The following is a 20492-nucleotide window of genomic DNA, read 5'->3' on the forward strand; positions in this document are numbered from 1 at the left end:
CGGATTAATGAATTATAGTCAATGAATTATTGAACAGATGGGGAATGTAATTGTAGAATACACAAGAATCATATCTTCCTATCTCTTAATTAAATCTGAAAGTATTTATCGAGCTTCTGTGAGTCCATATACAAAATGATGCTGATTAATGTGCCAGAGCGCGTCCCCATCTGTTGTCATCTGCTTCCCAAACCTCCTACACATTTACATGTGCGTACACAATAAGCAGATTGCTCATGTTTACACAACAAACTTTTAAAAATGTAGTAAATGCAGCATTTCATGACATACAAAATTTCACATTTTGTATGTCATGAAAAGACATTTTCCAGAGAACAGGTAGCCTTTGCCATAAGAGAAAGGAAAACAAACTAAACAAAAGTCTGTCCTTTATGATAGGGGGCATTAATCTGTGGTGATCTGTCGTTATCAGCTATGGCTACTACAGAATAGTGAATACAATTCATCCTCATTCTGCAATGACAAGAAACATCATATATAAGACCAACATACAAGACATTCAGTGCATGATCGCAGCAAGGACCACTGGCATCTATTTGCTTTTTTAAGATGCCATGCACCCAAGATTTAAATTGATATTCTCATTACAATCCCAGTTCTCACAAACCTTAGTCGGTATTTCATAATACTGTAGTATAAAAGGCAACCCTATGGATTTATCCAACGTATAAATAGATTTTGTTTTTCTTTCCCACTCAATTCTTGTGTCCCTGGACTTTTTCTCTTCTCAGTCTACACTCTCTTTAAGTAATTTCATCTCCTTTAATGGCTTTAGTTAATGTCTATGTTATCTACAGGAGGAAGAATCCCAAGTTCACATATCTAGCTGAGACTACCCATCTTCTCCATGCCCACCCACTAAATAACTCCATGGCTCATTTAAGTACATCCCCAAAACACCTGTTCCACATTCTACCTTCAAATGTCAACAGATGAAAAACTTAACTGATGATCTCCTTCAAATAGTCTTCCTTTTCAGTGTGCCCTACTTATCAAAGGGCACCATGATTCACTTGCTTGCTTTTGCCAGTATTACAGATATCATCCTTGACACATCCAGTCACCAGGTCCTGTCAAGGTGAGGTTCTCATCTCTCTATATCCTCTGCTACTTCCATACTCTTGTCACCATCATCTCTTATGTAGAATACTGCAATACATCTGACTGGCCCACCTACTCTTACCAGATTCCCTTTCCACATTTTGGCTGGAGTAATCTCTTTAAGAACAGAATTGATGGCATCTCTCCTCTACTTAAAATCCTTTACTGCATGCTGCTGTTCTTGGAAGCATACCACCTAAATTGAAAACTCAGCTCCGCCACTCAGTAGCCGTGTGACTCTGAACAATTATTCAACCTTTCCGATCTGTTTTCTTAACTGTAAAATGGGAAAGATAATAGTATCTATCTCACTAGGTTGTTGTGGGAAATAAACACTTTAATATACATCAAGTGCTCAGAGCAGTGACTCATTTAAAGAAAAGATTTTGCAGGGGGTGGGAGTAGGTGGAGAGGAAGAAACGATTCAAGCCAAAATCTTAATCTGGATTGGAAAATCCTGTCAGATCTGCCTCTTGCCTCTCTGGCTTTGCCTTGTCTCGTCACCTTGCGCTGTTATCTTCATTCAGAGCTGTGTTGATTTTTAGCTCATCAAAAATGTCATGCTTTCTATCACTTAAGGCAGTAGTGTTCCCTCTACCCGAACTTCTCTCACCACCAACCAACCCTACCATAATTTTTTTTTTTTCTTTTTTTAGTCGGAGTTCCGCTCTTATTACCCAGGCTGGAGTGCAATGGCGTGATCTCGGCTCACCACAACCTCCGTCTCCTGGGTTCAGGCAATTCTCCTACCTCAGCCTCCCTAGCAGCTGGGATTATAGGCATGCACCACCATGCCCAGCTAATTTTTGTATTTTTAGTAGAGATGGGGTTTCACCATGTTGACCAGGATGGTCTCAATCTCTTGACCTCATGATCCACCCATCTCAGCCTCCCAAAGCACTGGGATTACAGGCGTGAGTCACCGTGCTCGACTCCTAACTTTTATTTAAAATATCTCATCTTCAGTAAAACCTTCCACATTCACTCCACCTCATCCACACCACACTGGATTTCTCTATCATGCACTCTGACTAATGGAATTCATAGAGCTGCCAAAATATGTGGTATTTGAATGTATTGATATAACAAAAGGCTGTCTTCCTGCTGAAGACCTATTAAAAATCCTTAAATCTGTTTTCCTGATAAATAAATATACTAAAATAATACGAATCATGTCAAACTACAAGGAGAGGTCTAAATGACAGAGAATATATTCCTCTGTCTGCAAAATTTGAATGGTTACTGAAATTTCTTCATAGGTTTGAAATGCAAGGGGGGCTCAGTCTTCTTCTGTATACAGCAGCATTGCCGCAAACCTGTGTACAAAAGGAGCAAATCAATCTTTGTTTTGTTGCTTGGGGCTTGAGGAGGAGTGGACGGCAAATAAGCTAATCAGGGTGGACGTCTTTCCAGCTGAATATCTCAGGCCCTCATCAATTCCAGATTCTGCCACAGATCAGGATCTTAGAGCATTGCATTTCCACAGAGTCCAGATTATCTGAGTTCCCAAATGTTGTCAAACCATATTCCCTCTGCCCTTAAATGATATGAAATTAAATTTTGATAGAAAATTGCATTAGTAGAGCTTTGATCATTCACTGGCATCTCTTTCCAGTTAGGTTAGTGGCTGAGTGACAGAGAGAGAAGTTTTAAAACATGAGGAGAGGATCACACCTAGTTATTACTAGCGGGAATTAATCTCAGAGTGTTCCGTCCCTCAAAAGCTGATTTTTTATCATAATGATTTACATGTTTAGCTTTCAACAATAGCTTCCAATTCTTAAAGAACTACGTCCTCTCAAATGGCTAGTTCTATTTGCACCTTACTTTATAGCAAGTGAATTGGAAAATTAAAAGCAATATTGAATAACAAAGCACTTATTCATGCTACATATTTTAGCAAGTTTTTTCTTCCCTACAATTCCTAGTAGTTTCTCAGTATTCCTTTTTTAAACAAATGGGAACAGTTTAACAGAACTGTTCTGTTAAACTGCAGTGTGTGTGTGTGTGTGTGTGTGTGGCACCAGGGAAATAAAATTGATAAAATGTTTACCTTGTGGATTGAAATTAAAAGCACTGGCAGCTTGACATTACAAAATGAATACCTCTCAGGGAAAGTGAGCAGCCTCAGCCCAAGTCGAGCTCTGAATATACTGGCATTTGAACCCTGTTATGAAGCCAGGTCATAGCCTGTGGAACAGGACCTAGGCTTTGTTCCAAGACCAGAGGTACAGATTCTCCGAAGAAGCCAAGCCTACATTTCTAAATGCCAGAATGCTTTCCTTCATATCCAGGAATGTAAGCCCTGGGTTTCTGGTGAGCTTGAACATTTTTTTCAGAGGCAGCTCTTCAGTTGAGGCTGGGAGCAGCAGGACGAGGGAGGAAGAAATAGTGTGTACTTACTGTTAACCGTCCCTGGGAGTCTGCCTAGGGACCACTTCTGCTGAGTAGGTTTAATGATTTTAAGTCCCTGGAAAGCTCAAACTTAGTATGTGTGCCTTGCTAGGTGTATAATACCTAAAGCCAATAACTCTGTGGCTCAACTGAGTACATCCCCAATGAAATGCAGGCTCCACGAAAGGAGGTACAAGGTCTATTCAACACTATATTTCCAGTGCCTAGAACATTGTTAAGAATGTTACAAGCACCCAATTAATCCTTACTGGATCAATGTTCGTTTAATCAATACAGAACAAATGCTACGATACAATGAAGTGTAGATTTAGTTTTTGTGATCGTTTTCCACTAAGAAAGGCTACAATTACTTCAGTAAAATGCAACTATGGTGGTTGTGGAGGTATGCTGTTTTGATCTCCCTTAGAAAAATAATTTGCTTATTTATCTCCAAAGTCTACAGCTCTAAGTATCTTCAGTTCTACTTCAAATTTTCAACCATAACATGTTCTTCCCAAGTAGCCCCCAGACAAAGAAAGAATGGGTCTGGCCACTCCTTACAAGTGTGAGACTCCTCTAACAGGCAGTCTTTGCTTTAAAGATCACAACTAAATTGGTTAAAACCTCATTAGACCTGTCTTGTGGTTTAAAGTTCTCACAGCCCAATCCTGCTTCCACTCCCTTCCCTTTTTAGACGTCATATCTTCATGCAGCCTAAAACCTTTACTATAATTTGGCTGTTTCCCCATTATTATCTTTCACAGTTTATATCTACTAAGAAGTCTCTTGTAATCCTAGCTCTGTCTCAACATTTTCTTCCTAAAAAACCCTGGTGACAGAGAGGAGGCAGAGCAGAGAAGTCTCCCTGAGTTCAGATAAAGTTAGGAGTTCAGAGAGACAACTTGGCTGGAACTTGCTGGGCAGAGTACCAGAGAGGAGAGAGCCGCATAGCCAGATGCCTCCAGAAAGGTGCAGTCTTTCTTGAGTATTCATATAAGCACTGCTGAGGAAACAACCCACGTTCAGAAAAGAAAGCACCTAAAACAACAAGTAGAAATAATCCCAGCAGTTGAAATGGAAACATAAATAATTCCTGTTCCTATCAGCCAGAGTGAAAAATCTCATAATACCTGGGTCAGAATAACTCATAAGGGTTATTCTACCAAACCCTTTAATCTGCCTTTAGGGAAGAGTAAAATTTGCCCTAAACTAAAAGCTGCTTTTATCCTACCTAACAAAGTTTTAAAGCAATACCTAAAACAATCAGACTGTTTCCACGTAACCAAACTGCATCAAAGAACAAAGTTCAATAGTAATTATGAGAATATAAGCAGTACAAAACACCTAACAAGGTAAGATTCAGAATGCATGGCATCCACTTAAAAATTATAATGCATGCAAAGAGGCCGGAAAATATAATAAGGGGGGAAACAAACAAATAAAGCTGATTTCAAAATTATAGAGATGATAGCCTTATTAGACAAGAATAATTAAACATTAATTATATTCCATATGTTTAAGAAGCTGGAAGAAAGAATGAACAAGACATTAATTTGTTAAAAATGAAAGCAAGAATAAAAGGAATACCATGCTAACACTCAGCAAAGTAATACATCTATATTAATAAGAGGCAAAATAGGCTTCAAAAACAAAAATTGCCAAAACAAAAAAGAAGTTCATTTCATAATGGCAAAATTCATAGCAACTTGATGAGTTTCTACGAATCTGACAAAGGGTCAATTCATTAAAAATGTATAATAATCTGGGAGATTAGCCAAGATGGCCGAATAGGAACAGCCCTGGAGTACAGTTCCCAGCAAGAACAATGCAGAGGATGAGTGATCCCCACATTTCCAAACGAGTTATTACTGCCCACAGACCAGGAGATTCCTGGTACGAAAAGTGACAGGAGTTTCCAGCATGGCTGTTTCAGCTGGCACAGTGGGTCTCAGCACAAAAACTCACACAAATCTGGGCAGCAGTTTCAACTGGTACCTGGAACACCTGGGAGACAGAGCCACCCATTCAACCGAAAAAAAAGTGGACTGAAACAGGAGGCCAGGTGATCTAGCCTGGCAGTCCCACCACAACAAAGACAAGTAATCCGAAATGCTCTGGATTGAGAGTTTCACAGCAAGCATAGCTGGACCTGGAATGGTCCAGCTCTGTGGGGGAAAGGGCATCCAGCATTACTGAGGCAGTCCACCACTACCAAGGCAGTCCACCATACCGAGGCAGTCCACCCCTACCAAGGCAGTCCACCATTACTGAGGCAGTCTGTCATTACTGAGGCAGTCTGCCATTACTGAGGTGGATTGCCATTACCAAGGCAGTTCTAACTATACCTCTGTAAACAAAACTGCAAGGAAGTTCACACCACATCTGGGCAGAGACCAGGAGAGCTCAGCAACACCTCTGCCTGCAGACTGTGACTAGGCTACCTCTTTGCTGGGCAAGGCAGCTCTGAAAAAAGTCAGCAACATGTCAGGAACTTATAAATAAAGCCCCATCTTCCCAGGACAGAGCACCTGGGAAAAAAGGCAGTTATGCATTCCACTGCAGCAGACTTAAATATACCTGCCCAGAAGCTCTGAATGGAACAATGGAGCTCACAGCTCAGCACTTGACCGCCTATAAGGGACAGACTGTCTCCTCAAGCAGCTCCCCAACTCCCTACTCTAAAATTGATCACATAATTGGAAGTAAATCACTCCTCAGTAAATGCAAAAGAATGAAAATCATAAGTCTCCCAGACCACAGTGCAATTATATTAGAACTCAGATTAAGAAACTCACTGAGAACCACACAACTTCATGGAAACTGAACAACTGGCTCTTGAATGTTGATGGGATAAACAATGAAATGAAGGCAGAAATAAAGATGTTCTTTGAAACCAATGAGAATAAAGACACAATGTACCAGACTCTGGACTCATTTAAAGTAGTGTCTAGAGGAAAATTTATACCAATAAATGCCCACATGAGAAGCAAGGAAAGATCTAAAATTGACACCCCATCATCAAGATTGAAAGAGCTAGAGGAGCAAGATCAAAAAACCTCAAAAGCTAGCAGAGGACAAGAAATAGCTAAGGTCAGAGCAGAACTGAAGGAGACAGAGGCACAAAAACCCTTCAAAAAATGAATAAATCCAAGATCTGGTTTTTTGAAAAGATCTAAAATATAGTCAGACTGCTAGCCAGATTTAAAAAAAAAGAAAAGAGAGAAGAATCAAATAGATGCAATAAAAAATTATGAAGGGGCTATCACCACCAATTCCACAGAAATACAAACTACCATCAGAGATTACTATAAACAACTCTGTGCACGTGAACCAGTAAACCTGGAAGAAATGGATAAATTCCTGGACACTTGCACCCTCCCAAGACTAAACCAGGAAGAAGTCCAAACCCTGACTAGACCAATAACAAGGGCTGAAGTTGAGGCAGCAATTAATAGCCTACTAACCAGAAAAAGCCCAGATCCAGATGGGTTCACAGTGAATTCTATTAGACATACAAAGAGAAGCTGGTACCACTCCTTCTGAAACTATTCCAAAAAATCCAAAAAGAGGGAATCCTCCCTAAATCTTTTTATGAAACTAACATCATCCTGACACCAAAACCCAGCAGAGACTCAACAAGAAAAGAAAATTTCAGGCCAATAACCATGATTAACATAGATGCAAAAATCTTCAATAAAATGCTGGCAAACTGATCGCAACAACACATCATAAAGCTCATCCATCACAATCAAGTAGGCTTCATCCCCGGGATGCAAGGCTGGTTCAACATACACAAGTCTATAAACATAATCCACCGCATAAACAGAACCAAAGACAAAAATTACATGATTATCTTAATAGATGCAGAGAAGGCCTTCGACAAAATTCAACAGCCCTTATGCTAAAAACTCTCAATAAACTAGGTATCGATGGAACGTATCTCAAAATAATAAAAGATCTTTACGACAAACCCACAGCCAATATCCTACTGAATGGGCAAAAACTGGAAGCATTCCCTTTGAAATATGGCACTAGACAACAATGCCCTCTCTCACCACTCCTATTCAATATAGCACTGGAAGTTCTAGCCAGAGCAATCAGGCAAGAAAAAGAAATAAAGTATATTCAATTATGAAAGGAGGGAGTCAAATTGTCTCTATTTGCAGATGACATGATTGTGTATTTAGAAGACGCCATCATCTCTGCCAAAAATATCTTTAAACTGATAAGCAAATTCAGCAGTCTCAGGATGCAAAATCAATGTGCAGAAATCACAAGCATTCCTGTACATGAATAACAGACTTAAAGAGAGCCAAATCAAGAATGAACTGCCATTCACAACTGCTACAAAGAGAAAAAAATACCTAGGGATACAACTAACAAAGGATATCAAGAACCTCTTCAAGAAGAACTACAAACCACTGCTCAAGGAAATAAGAGATGACACAAACAGATTGAGAAACATTCCATGCTCATGGCTAGGAAGAATCAATATTGTGAAAATGGCCATACTACCCAAAGTAATTTATAGATTCAATGCTATGCCCATCAAGCTACCTATGACCCTCTTCACAGAACTGGAAAAAAAAACCCTTAAATTTCATATGGACCCAAAGGGGAGCCCACATAGCCAAGACAATCCTAAGCAAAAAGAACAAAGCTGGAGGCATCACACTACCTGACTTCAAACTATACTACAAGGCTACAGTAATCGAGACAGCATGGTACTGGTATCAAAACAGAGATATAGACCAATGGAAGACAACAGATGCCTTGGAGGCAATGCCACACATCTACAACAATCTGATCTTTGACAAACCTGACAAAAACAAGCAATGGGGTAAGAATTCCTTGTTTAATAAATGGTGTTGGGGAAACTGGCTAGCCATGTGCAGAAAGCAGAAACTGGACCCTTTCCTGACACCTTACACTAAAATTGACTCCAGATGGATTACAGACTTAAATGTAAGACCTAACACCATAAAAACACTAGAAGAAAACAGGCAAAACCATTCAGGACATAGGTATGAGCAAGGACTTCATGACTAAAACACCAAAAGCATTGGCATCAAAAGCCAAAATAGACAAATGGGATCTAATTAAACTCCAGAGCTTCTGTACAGTAAAAGAAACAATCATTAGAATGTACCAGCAATGAACAGAATGGGCAAAAATTTTTGCAATCTACCCATCTGACAAAGGATTTATATCCAAAACCTACAAAGAACTAAAGCAGATTTACAAGAAAACAAACAAACAAACCCATCCAAAAGTTTGCAAAGGATATGAACAGACACTTTTCAAAAGAAGACATATATGAGGCCAACAAACATATGAAAAAATGCTCATCATCACTTGTCATTAGAGAAACGCAAATCAAAACCACATTGAGATACCATCTCATGCCAGTTAGAACGGTGATCATTAAAATATCTGGAGACAACAGATGCTGGAGAGGATGTGGAGAAACAGGAACACTTTTACACGGTTGGTGGGAGCGTAAATTAGTTCAACCATTGTGGAAGACAGTGTGGCGATTCCTCAAGGACCTAGAAATAGAAATTCTATTTGACCCAGCAATCCCATTACTGGGTATATATCCAAAGGATTATAAATCATTCTAATACAGGTATTGATCAACTTATGACCTATGCAACTTACCACCATTTGACTTAATGACCAACAATCGCTAGCCATGACTGCTCCGCATCTGGCAGCACAAACTTTGCCCAGCTGGGCATATGAGAGTGCGGACCAGCTTCTGGCAGCACTACCATCTCTGCATGCACCATTTCAACTGTACATATAGCCTACTCAACTTACAACCAAATCGTGTTATGATCATTCTGCATTCCCTACCGTGGTCATAAGTCAAGCACTACCTGTATAAGGACACATGCACATGAATGTTCATTGCAGCACTGGTTACAATAGTAAAGACCTGGAACCAACCCAAATGCCAATTAATGATAGACTGGACAAGGAAAATATGACACATATACATCATGGAATACTATGCAGCCATAAAAAATGATGAGTTTGTGTCCTTTGTAAGGTCATGGATGAATCCGGAAATCATCATTCTCAGCAAACTGACACGAGAACAGAAAATCAAACACTGCATATTCTCACTCATAGGTGGATGTTGATCAGTGAGAACACATGGACACAGGGAGGGGAGCATCACACACTGGGGTCTGTAAGGGCAAAATAGGGAAGGGACAGCGGTGTGTAGGGAGGTTGGGGAGTAATAACATGGGGAGAAATACCAGATATAGGTGATGGGGGGATGGAGGCAACAGACCACATTGCCATGTATGTACATACGCAACAATCCTGCATGTTCTGCACATCTACCCAGAACCTAAAGTGCAAGATAATACATACATACATATATATATATATATATATATATATATATATATATATACACACATATATGTATATATATATACACATAAATATATATGTGCATATTATATATATATATATGGTATAATTATCCTATGTATTCATGTACCTAATAACAGAACTGCAAAATGCATGAAGGAACGTGAATAAAACTACAAAGAGAAACGAATTAAGCCAAAACTACGGTTATGAGTTTCAACACTCATTTTGCAATAATTGATCCAATGAATAGACAGAAAATTAGTAAAGATATAGAAAGCTTGAGCAAGACTATTAGCCACCTAGATCTAATTGAATTTTATAGAACACAACACCCAAAACATCGAAATATACAGTCATTTCAAGTATACTTGGAATGGTTTTTAAAAAAACAGACTATATTCTGGGCAATTAAATAATCCTCAATACAGCTAAAAGGATTAAAATTATACACAGCATGTTTTTGAACCGCCATGGAATTAAGGTATGAATCAACAACATAAAGGTATTTGGGAAATCCCCAAATAATTAGAAATTAAAGAATGCATTTCTATATAAGCTATGAGTTAAAGATAACATCAAAAAGAAATTAGTAGTTGCTTTGAACAAAATGAAAATGATAACACATTTCAAAAACGGTGAATGTCACAAAAGCAATACTTAGATTTATATCACTAAACATCTATACTAGAAAAAAGAGAATTACCAAACAATTATCACAGCTTCTACTTTAAGAAGCTAGAAAAAGAGGAGCAAATTAAAAACAAAATAAGCAGAAGAAATGAAATAATAAAGATCAGAGTAGAAATCAATGAATAGAAAACAGAAAACTGAGGAGATAAATGAAACAAAAACCTGTTTCCTTGAGAGGATCAATAAAATTAATAAACTTCTAGCTAGACTGATCTGGAAAAAAAGAAAATATAAATAATCAATATCAGAAATGAGACATGTGACATCACTATGGTTTTACTGACATGAAAATAATAAGACTATGTTAGTTATTTTATGCCAGTGAATTTGACTGTTTAAATGAAATGCATAAATTTCTTGAAGGACCCAAAATACCAAAACCTACCCAAAAAGATAATTTCAGTAGCTCTTTATCTTGTTTAAAAAGTTGAATTTTTATTTAAAATATTTTCCACACACACAAATCTCCAAGTCTTGATGGCATCAGTGGCAAATTCTATTAAATACTTAAGAAAGGAATAGCAGTAATTCTACACAAATGATTCCAGAATATTGAATAAAAGGGAATACATTCTTACTCATGCTATAAAGCAAAAATTATACTGATACTTGAAACAAAGGCATTACAAAATAAGAAAATTGTAAACAAATATTGCTCATGAAAGAAAAAACTAAGTTTCTTGCTAAATTTTAGAAAATCGAATTCACTAATAAGAAGGATAATATAACATGACAAGGTGAATTTTGTCCTAGCAATGCAAAGTTGGTTTAACATTTAGAAATAAATTAACACATTTCACCAACTGAGAAACCAAAGAGGAAAGTCCAGATGATCATTTCATAGAGGCAGATAGAAAAATGTGACAAAATCCAATCTGAGACTATTTATTTACCAGTGTGTTTTATACTTTCATTTGTCTTTATGTTAATAATTAGAATTCTTTTATTTGAACTTAAATAACAATATTTTGTAAGGCAGGTCTAGTTGTAATGAATTCCCTCAGTTTCTGCTTGTATGGAGAAGTATTTATCTATCCTCATTTCTGATGGACAGCTTTTCCGGGTACAGTATTTTTGGTTATACCTAAAACAAAACATTTTTCCTTTCTGTACTTTGTATATATCATCCACCTCTCTTCTGGCCTGCTTTCTGCTGAAAAATCTACTGATAGCCTTGTAGATACTTCTTATGTGACAAGTTGCTTTTTCCTTGCTGCTTTCAAAATTATTTGTCTTTGACTTTCAGTAATTTGATATAATATGTCTCTGTTAATCTTTTTGGGTAGATTCTGTTTCAGGACCTTTGAAACTTCATGAACCTATATGTCCATATCCTTCCCAAAAATTGGGAAGTTTTTGGCCACTATTTTTTAAAAATAAGTTTTGTGTCTCTTCCTTCTTTTTTCTTCTGGGATTCTCATATACACATATAATTTTGCTTGATGAGTTCCTATGAGTCTCATAGGATTTTGTCTTACTTCATTTTGTGTTGCTATAGCATAATACCTGAAACTGAATAATTTATAACTAAAAGATGTTTATCTGGTTCACAATACTGGAGGCTGGGAAGTCCAAGATTGAGGGGCTACATTTTGTGAAGGCCCTCTTGCTGTGTTATAACATAGTGAAAGGCATCACATGAGCAAGAGAGAGTGAAATACGGAATTTACAGCCTCAAGATTTTGTAGAATCAGCACTAGATCCCTCTTTCATGAGGGTGGATCTAATGATTTCATGAAGTAAACACCTCCCATTAGGTCCCATCTCCCAATATTTTTGTACTGGGGATTAAGTTTCCAAAACATGATTTTTGCAGGCTGCAAGAAAACCATAGTAGTCTTCTTTATTCTTTTTAATTCTTTTTTCTTTCTTCTCATCTGACTAGATACTTTCAAATAACCTGACATTCAGTTCAGAGATTCTTCTGTTTTGGTCAAGACTGCTGTTGAAGATTTACTGAAGTCTGCATTTTATTCATTGTATTCTTCAGCTCCGAATTTTTTGTTTTGTTCTTCTTTATGATTTCTATTTCTTTGTTGAATTCTTGTCTGGCTCTGATATTGTTTCTAATTGTAATTTATTTGTCTACCTATATTTTCTTGTAGCTCAGTAAGCTTCCTTAAAACAATTGTTTTGAAATTTTTTCAGGAAATTTACAGATCTCCATTTATTTGGGGTTGGTTAGTAAAAGTTTTGTTCCTTTGATAAAAATGTCATATATCCTTGATTTTTCATGTTCCTTAAGCTCTTGCACTGCTGTCTTCACGTTTGAAGAAGTAATCACCTCCAGTCTTTCTTGGCTGGCTTTGGGAATTAAACACCACTTGGACTGATTAGGAATTCTAGGAATCTCTCAGACCTTTATTATGGATATATCAACTCCATTTCTTTTCTTTTTTCTTAGGGCAGGGGAGTCTTAGTATTGTATGTCTTCTCTTGATCCTGCAATGCCAGGCTGGGTGCTGATAGCCCCCATTTATTTTCCCTAAGGCAGTCTCTTGAAGTAGTTAAGTTTAAGGCTCTCTCAAATCAGCACAGCTGTCTGCATGTGCCTGTGCATGATCTGCAGAAGTTTGCATACATCATCTATGGGATTGGATGTAGGGCACCAGTCACAGTGGGGTGGGTTGGGGCACATGGAGTGCTGAGGGAACATGTGAGCTAGTTGAAAGTGTCTAGAGATGACGTACCCTGAGAAGTTAGAGAGCTTCCCCCTTGGTAGTGTTCATGAGGTAGTTACTAGAAATCATGGCTCTTTGTAGAGTTCCTCGCCCCAGTTGCTATGAAAACCCCTATTTTCCCTGCTCCTAGCTGCCTCCAGACTATTCAGCCATGCCAAATTCCTCTGTGTTCAGGATGAGGTGAGAAAGAAATGGGCCTCTTAGGTCTCTTATGGCTGTAGAAATCTGTCATTCACTATGCTTTCACCCTCCTCCCTAGAAGAAATTGCAGGCTGAGAGTTCTCTTCTGACACTAAGCTGTGCCATGTTGGGGGAAGTGTGATATAGGTAATGTGAAACTGTTCTTCTAACCTTGGATTTTCTTCACTGGACTCTCAGACTCCCAAAAAGGTACTCTCATTTGTGAGTGGTTTTTATAATCCATGTGTCTGTAAGAAGATGAGGCTGAATACTCTCATTCTGCCATTTTGTTTGTGTTACCCTTCCTGTTAAAATGTTACATATATACCTACCAATGGCCCAATAATTCCACTCCTGGCTATTTACTGAAGAGCAGTAAAGTCAGATGCTTTCACAAAGACAGTTACTCAAGTGTTCCTATCAGCATTATTTGTAATACCCCGAAACTGAAAACAACCTGTATCAACAAGTGAATGAACAAATTGTGATATATTATTACAGTGTAATATGACTCAGCAATAAAAATAACTCAGCAATAATCTATAGTGACAGAAAGCAGATCAAAATGTCTACCTGGAGTTGTGGGGTAGGGATGGAAACAATGAAGTAGTAAGAGACAGAAGGAAGATATTACAAAGAAACAAGAGGAAACTTTGGGTGTGGTGGATATATTTATCATCTTGAGATTATGGTTTCTTAGGTGTTTATATAAGTCAAACTTCAACAAATTTTATAATTTAAGTATGTGCAGTTGTAAATTGTATCTCAATAATATCTCAATTAAAAAAAATGGAAGAATGTCATTTTGAGTTTTCATTATCCACACTCATCAGAAAAAGGCATAGTACTTTTTCAAACATAGTTTAACACTAAGCTTATCACTTTCTAACTAAAAGTTGATTTTGTGATGTATAGAATAGACTCATCTAGTATTAGACCCATTGCCACCTAAAAGTAAAGGGAAGTCAATATGGGCTTAAAAACATAATTTTATTCTCAAATTTAAAATACCCAGAGGTGGGCAGCACAGGGCTATATAGCAGTTCCACAAAGTTGTCAGGGACCAAGGGCTCTGTAACTTTTGTTTCACTGTGTGTTAAGGTATTCTTTTAGAACTAGCCATCATAAAGTCATTCCAGCAGCAGGAAAGAGAAAAGAACATAGAGGAGCCCGCTTCTCTCTCAGGACATTTCCCAGAAGTCACACGTGATATTTTTACCTACATCTCATTGGCCCAAACTCAGTCATATGGCCATACCTACTGCAAGGAGGCTAAGAAATGTCACTTTAACTCTACATGGCCATACGGTCAGCTGAAATGTCAGGGCTAAGAAAAAGAGGGAGAACAGATACAAAGGGGCAACTAGAAAGCTCGAGTTTTCAGGTAAACCACTGAAAAAAATAATAGAGTGTGAAACATCCCAGTCCTGAAAAAAGAACATTTTAATTCTGAAAATAAAAGGTAACTTCTACATGTGGCTCTTGTACACTTATTCTTAATCTCCAATATTCATAAGCAGCAATGACAGGCAATTACAGGGGAGAGATGGGAGTGATAAAAGCACTGAATGTTTTTCAGCGGTAACTTCAGTCTAATTTTATCCTATATGGATGTCCCTTGACATCTAAGACTGGTATCAAGAGAAAATGAATGATTCACTATGCCTTGTGACAGACTGCCATAGGATAATTTGGTGGTTCTCATTAGTGAAAACAATTCATAAGTCACACATTTTCCCCATTGCATCAAATAAGGATACTCATGAAATGGGACAAGCCATATTAAATAGAGGTACAGACCAGCCATATATTTTTCTGAAAGGGAGTTTCTGTAAACTTCAATGGGCCTCTTTTGACATCCATCCTTCCCTTCATCTCTGCCAGGGCACAGTTTATATATCACCACAAAGGCACTAAGTTTCCCCAAAGAATTGTAATTTTCAGATTTAGGAGGGTGTTTTGACTTGCTTTCATTACATTAATGGTTCCATCTCTGTTGCTTTCTGGGGGACACAGGGTGGAATGCTGTGAATACATGGACAAGCCATTGCTGCTGCACACAAAAAGCTTAGAGAGACAGACGTGTAGAAAATGAATGAGGTAAAAGTTGGGAGGCAGAGGTACAGTTATAATTCTCATCCTTCTAGCCCTTAGCCCTTAGGAAGAAGATCCTCTGTTTCCTGTAACCAGAGATTATACGATTATAAAAACCCAATATTCCTAAATTGCCTGAATTTATAAAGTCTCTGGTTAAAAGAGGGAGGAGGAAAAATGAGCGGAAGGAGAGACCACAATATGCTCAACTGTGGAAAGAGCCTCCTAAAGTTGTTCTCTATCCTTCAATCCATCTTACACAATCCATCAATTCCCATCCATTTACTTCTTCATTAATCTGAGGAAGGATTAAGTGTCCTATAGAGGTGCCAACCAGCACCTCTCAGAAGTTGAGAGATAACTGAGATCACTCTCATTTTTTGAAAACTCTGGGAATATTAAAAAATGAAGAATGGGGCATCCAGAATGATAAAGTGTGAAAATTAGGGGGCTCGTTCCCAGCAAGACAGTTTAACTGTTGAAAAATATATATAATTCAATCTTTTAGAGGTTCTAGAAAATGTACTAAGGGCATACAGCAAATGGAAAAACATTCATTCAAAAAAATCTGCTTTACCATAGTAAGACCAGTAAGTCTATGACATTTGAGCCAAGACTCACTTCATTTCCACTCACAACCAGTTCCATGTTATTAAAGAGCTACCCCTTGTGTATGTAGCCTAGAAGACGGGAAACAGGGATGGCAAGAGAGGTCTTTTCCTCAGCTTCCAGTAGTCTGTGGCTATGATTTTAGCCTGGAAAAAGCAGGCTGCTGGTGGTTTTCTTTACCCTGATCCCCATGTTGTAGTTCTATTCCAGTCCAAGAGGATGAGGTATCTCTTCCCTCATCCATTCCCACTTGTAGGGCAAATGCTCTAGTACAGTCATGACAGACTGAGAATGCTGGGTCCCTGATCACCCAGAGTCCCATTCATTTGTAAAACAGAGCTTCCAAGTAGGGAGGGAGGGGCAAGCTATGAAGAGCAGGGTCTGCCCTCCCTCCCAGTACTCAGGCAAAGAGCAGAGTGTCACTCCTGGAAAGTAGAACTATGCTCACATGGGGAAAAGAAGGCCCTAAGAATGAAACCTCTGCAGCTCTGTCCAACTTGGCTGACTTACGCAGAACAGAAGGTGGAGAGCTCCGTGCCTAAGGGCACTGTCAGACGCAATGGAAAACTTGGTGAAGAGCAATTATGGTAGCTCCAGGAAACAAACAAAACAGCAGAGTGACCAGTTTAATGGAGAGAGCTGGATGAAGAGAGAGCCAGGAGAGCCCTGCTGGGTGCTAACTCTCGATATCAGAAAGGCCGTGCATATTGGGGTGGGGGCTGCTCCTACTCAGGAGGAGTCACAGCAGGAGGGGCAGACTGGAAAGCCACCCCAAGCCATGCATAGGCTCACCAAAACTGGGCGAAATTCTCTTTGGCCCAAGGAGGATATGCACAACTTCTGACCAAATAGTGATCAAACAGTAAGTTACCTTACCTAGGGCAACTGTTCAGGAGCCAGGCTTAAAAAACAATACCTTATCATACTCAGCAGTCTGGAAGACTGTGCATGTCCAAGTTGTGCCCTTTCAAGGCAATCAGAAGGGGAACCTCCAAGCTACTATCTCCAGGCTAACCATGGGAGCAAAACGAACAAACAAAACCAACATAAATCCCCTGAACTGTACAGTGCAAGACACACACCAGGAAAGCTTAAAGACAGCTAGCTAGAGGGACTTACATACAACCTTTGCCCAGTGAAAGGCTCATGCTCGGCCCTGGGTAGCCAAGATGAAAGATAAAAACAAGGAGAAAAAAATGTGATCAGGAATATTAGAGGCCAAGCACTGCAGGGGAAGTAGACTTCAGCCAAGTCAGAAACAAATACACAAATGACCAAGCAAACAACAACACCCTTATGGGAAGAGAAAATCAGTATCTAGAGCTGCTACAGTGCTACCTAAAATACCACTTTAGGAAGATCTCTGATGGTTGTGGAAGGGATACACTGCAAGTAACACAAGACTGGAGGCAAGGTGACCAACTGCTTCTATTTCTAATTTAGGCAAAAAATGTTGATGGTCTGAATAAAGGCAAAGTCTGAGGGAGGGGAAAAGGAACAGATTATAAAGATTTAAGAGATTGTATTGATCCACGGGATAATGGGAGTGGAGAGGTTAGTTAAAAGAGAAAATGTACTAAGAATCTAAGAATGGATTCCAGTTATCCGTCAAGTGGGTCCACTTGTCTGCTATAAATGCTCTTTACAAATGGGGAGGTATTTATTGCATTTAGAATATGATGTCCAGTTTTGTATGTTTCTGGGGCCTTCCAGTGAAAAATGGAAGTTATACACATGCTTCTAGAATCATAGGTTTAAGAGTGTATATTTGGTAGTAAAAGGATATATGTGTTAGTGGAAGTTATGTATGCACATCACACAAAAAGAATGTTTAGGTGGAAGAAAAGCACATTTCTATCTTAAGCAATTGAAGAAGAACATAGAAGGAAGAGCAAAAGTTGGGGCAAAAACGATCAGCTCTGTCCTAATTGAGCATGAAAAAAATGTGTGACATTAAGGAGGAGCTACCCAGAAGGCAGTCAGATAGACTATCTGGATGTGGGCACACTGATTATAAACAAGTGAGAAGGCAGATGGGGTTCAGGAAACAGATCAGTGATGTCTGTGATCAACCTTGCCCCTACCTCGTCCTATGCAACAATAGTCATTTGGGATCGCTGACCCTCCCTTTTCTCATATGACAAAGGAAGGTGCTAAATAAATGAGCTTTACCTTTCTGTTCATTTGTATAATTCTAGTCCTCAAATTTAGCCTGCCATTCCTAACCCTGGTACCCCCAAATTGTGATATAACTCATCTCGTAGACTTTGTTTATTATAATGTTTCTCAAACCTAAACTGTGGAATACCAACCTCTTCCCTGTTTTGTACCCTGTACGATACTTTAAGTTCCAAGTACAGAAATCCCAATGTGAATGGGCCTAAATAGTTAAGTAGATTTAGCTACTTATTTAACCAAAAGATGGTAAAGTATTTCAAGGTTTATGTATGGGTTAGATGAGTACTAAAGTTCATTCTTCTGCCTTTCTTTCTACTCTTGATCAACTTTGTCTTTAGGCTGGCTTCCCAGCTAGGGGTAGCATCTATATTTCCTGCTTTACATCAGGACACTAGAGTAACTAGCATCTAAAGGTAATGCAGGATAAATGTCCTGAAATTCCAAAAAATGCCTGAGATTTGTGCAAAATCAACCGATATCTGTGGTCCAACAAAGTGATTTAAGTCTGGGTTACCTGAATTAATAAAAAAGGGAACAGGGTTACACTAAGTTAGACCAATAAGAGCCTACTGAGAGATCAAAAATAGGATCAATCCCCTCCAAACTCCATTGTTATTACCCAAATAGAAGGTGTGTGAGATGAATATAGAGGAGACAATCACGGCATCTTCTAAGTAGAAACATATATCTCCAGTTATCAAAATCTTATGTGTCCTTCAATCCTTCAGATGCCACCGCGTTTCATGGAGTTCTTTCTCACTCACAAAGTAAGATGCAATGTTTCCCACCTGTGTTCCATATTCTTCATGTTACATGTATCTTTAGAATCTATTTTATCTTCTAGACTAAGCTTCTTCAGGACAAAAACTATATCCTATTTACCTCTGAATTTTTCATTTTTTCAGCAAAGTCTAGCTTTACTGTGGCTTAATAAATGTTTATTGAATTAAATATAGGTAATATATTCCAGACGGTTGAGAAATGTAGCCTTTTTTTTCTTCTGATAGTTCTTAGGAGGTAGATATCACTCCTAACTTATATAGAGAAATATCAGAACTACAACAAGAATAAAGTAGATCTTCGTACAATTCTTCTCAACATTTAAAATATTTTAGCCTATTAGTTCTCCCTGCCTTTTATGACTCCTTAAGGTAGTGAGTAAAAAAAATTTTGAATTTCAACCACTTTAATATGGGTTCTTACTTTTTTCTTCCTTATTGGGAGCACTGAACCCAGGGAAAGAGGGCCTAAACTGTAAGTAACGCACACTCTCCAGCTTGGGAATGATTGAAGACTACGTCCTTTCTGCCCCAAGAAAGGGGGAAAGAGAATAGGTTTTCAGTTAATAATAGTCTCAGCTCTAGTTTTAATGGAGCATGCAGGTCTACTCTAAAGAAAAGATAAAAGGTTTTGGGGGAGGGTATTAGTGTGAGCAGAAGGAAGGGAAAATCCTGGAAAACAGGGAAATAAGACCAAGCAAAGGTATTGTCAGACCTGCGATGGTTAATTTTAGGTGTCAACTTGACTGCATAGAGGCATGCTTAGATGGCTGGTGAAGTATTGTTTCTTTGTGTGTCTGGAGGGTGTTTTTAGGGGAGACTGGTATGTGAGTCAGTGAACTGAGTGAGGAAGACCCACCCTCAAGGTGGGTGAACACCATTCAATCAGCTCGGGGCCCCCATAGAACAAAAAGGCAGAATAGTAAATTCCCTCTCTGTCTCTCTCTCTCTCTCCTCTTTCTTCTGCAGTGAGATGCCCTTCTCTTCTCTTTAGACATAAAAACTCCGTGTTCTTCTTCAGCCTTTGGACTTTAGGATCCCGAGTAGCTGGGACTACAGGTGCTCAACATGCCCAGCTAATTTTTTGTATTTTTAGTATAGACGGGATTTCACCATGTTGGCCAGGCTGGTCTGGAACTCCTGACCTCCAGTGATCAGCCCACCTCGGCCTCTGAAAGTGCTGGGATGCCAGGCATGGGCCACCGCGCCCGGCTGTCTACCTCTTCAGAACGTCCCCTCTCCCTATGACCAACCCAGGCTGGGCGCCTCTCCCCGGAGTTGGTCTTTCCCAGATGCTGCAGACTTCTAGCTGCGCTCCTCTTTTTGTGTGACCCCAAGGGCTACGGGAGAAAACTCCACGAGCTTCATGTCC

Source organism: Saimiri boliviensis, chromosome 1 (genome assembly GCF_048565385.1).
Source record: "Saimiri boliviensis isolate mSaiBol1 chromosome 1, mSaiBol1.pri, whole genome shotgun sequence".
In the NCBI taxonomy this organism is placed as follows: Eukaryota; Metazoa; Chordata; class Mammalia; order Primates; family Cebidae; genus Saimiri; species Saimiri boliviensis.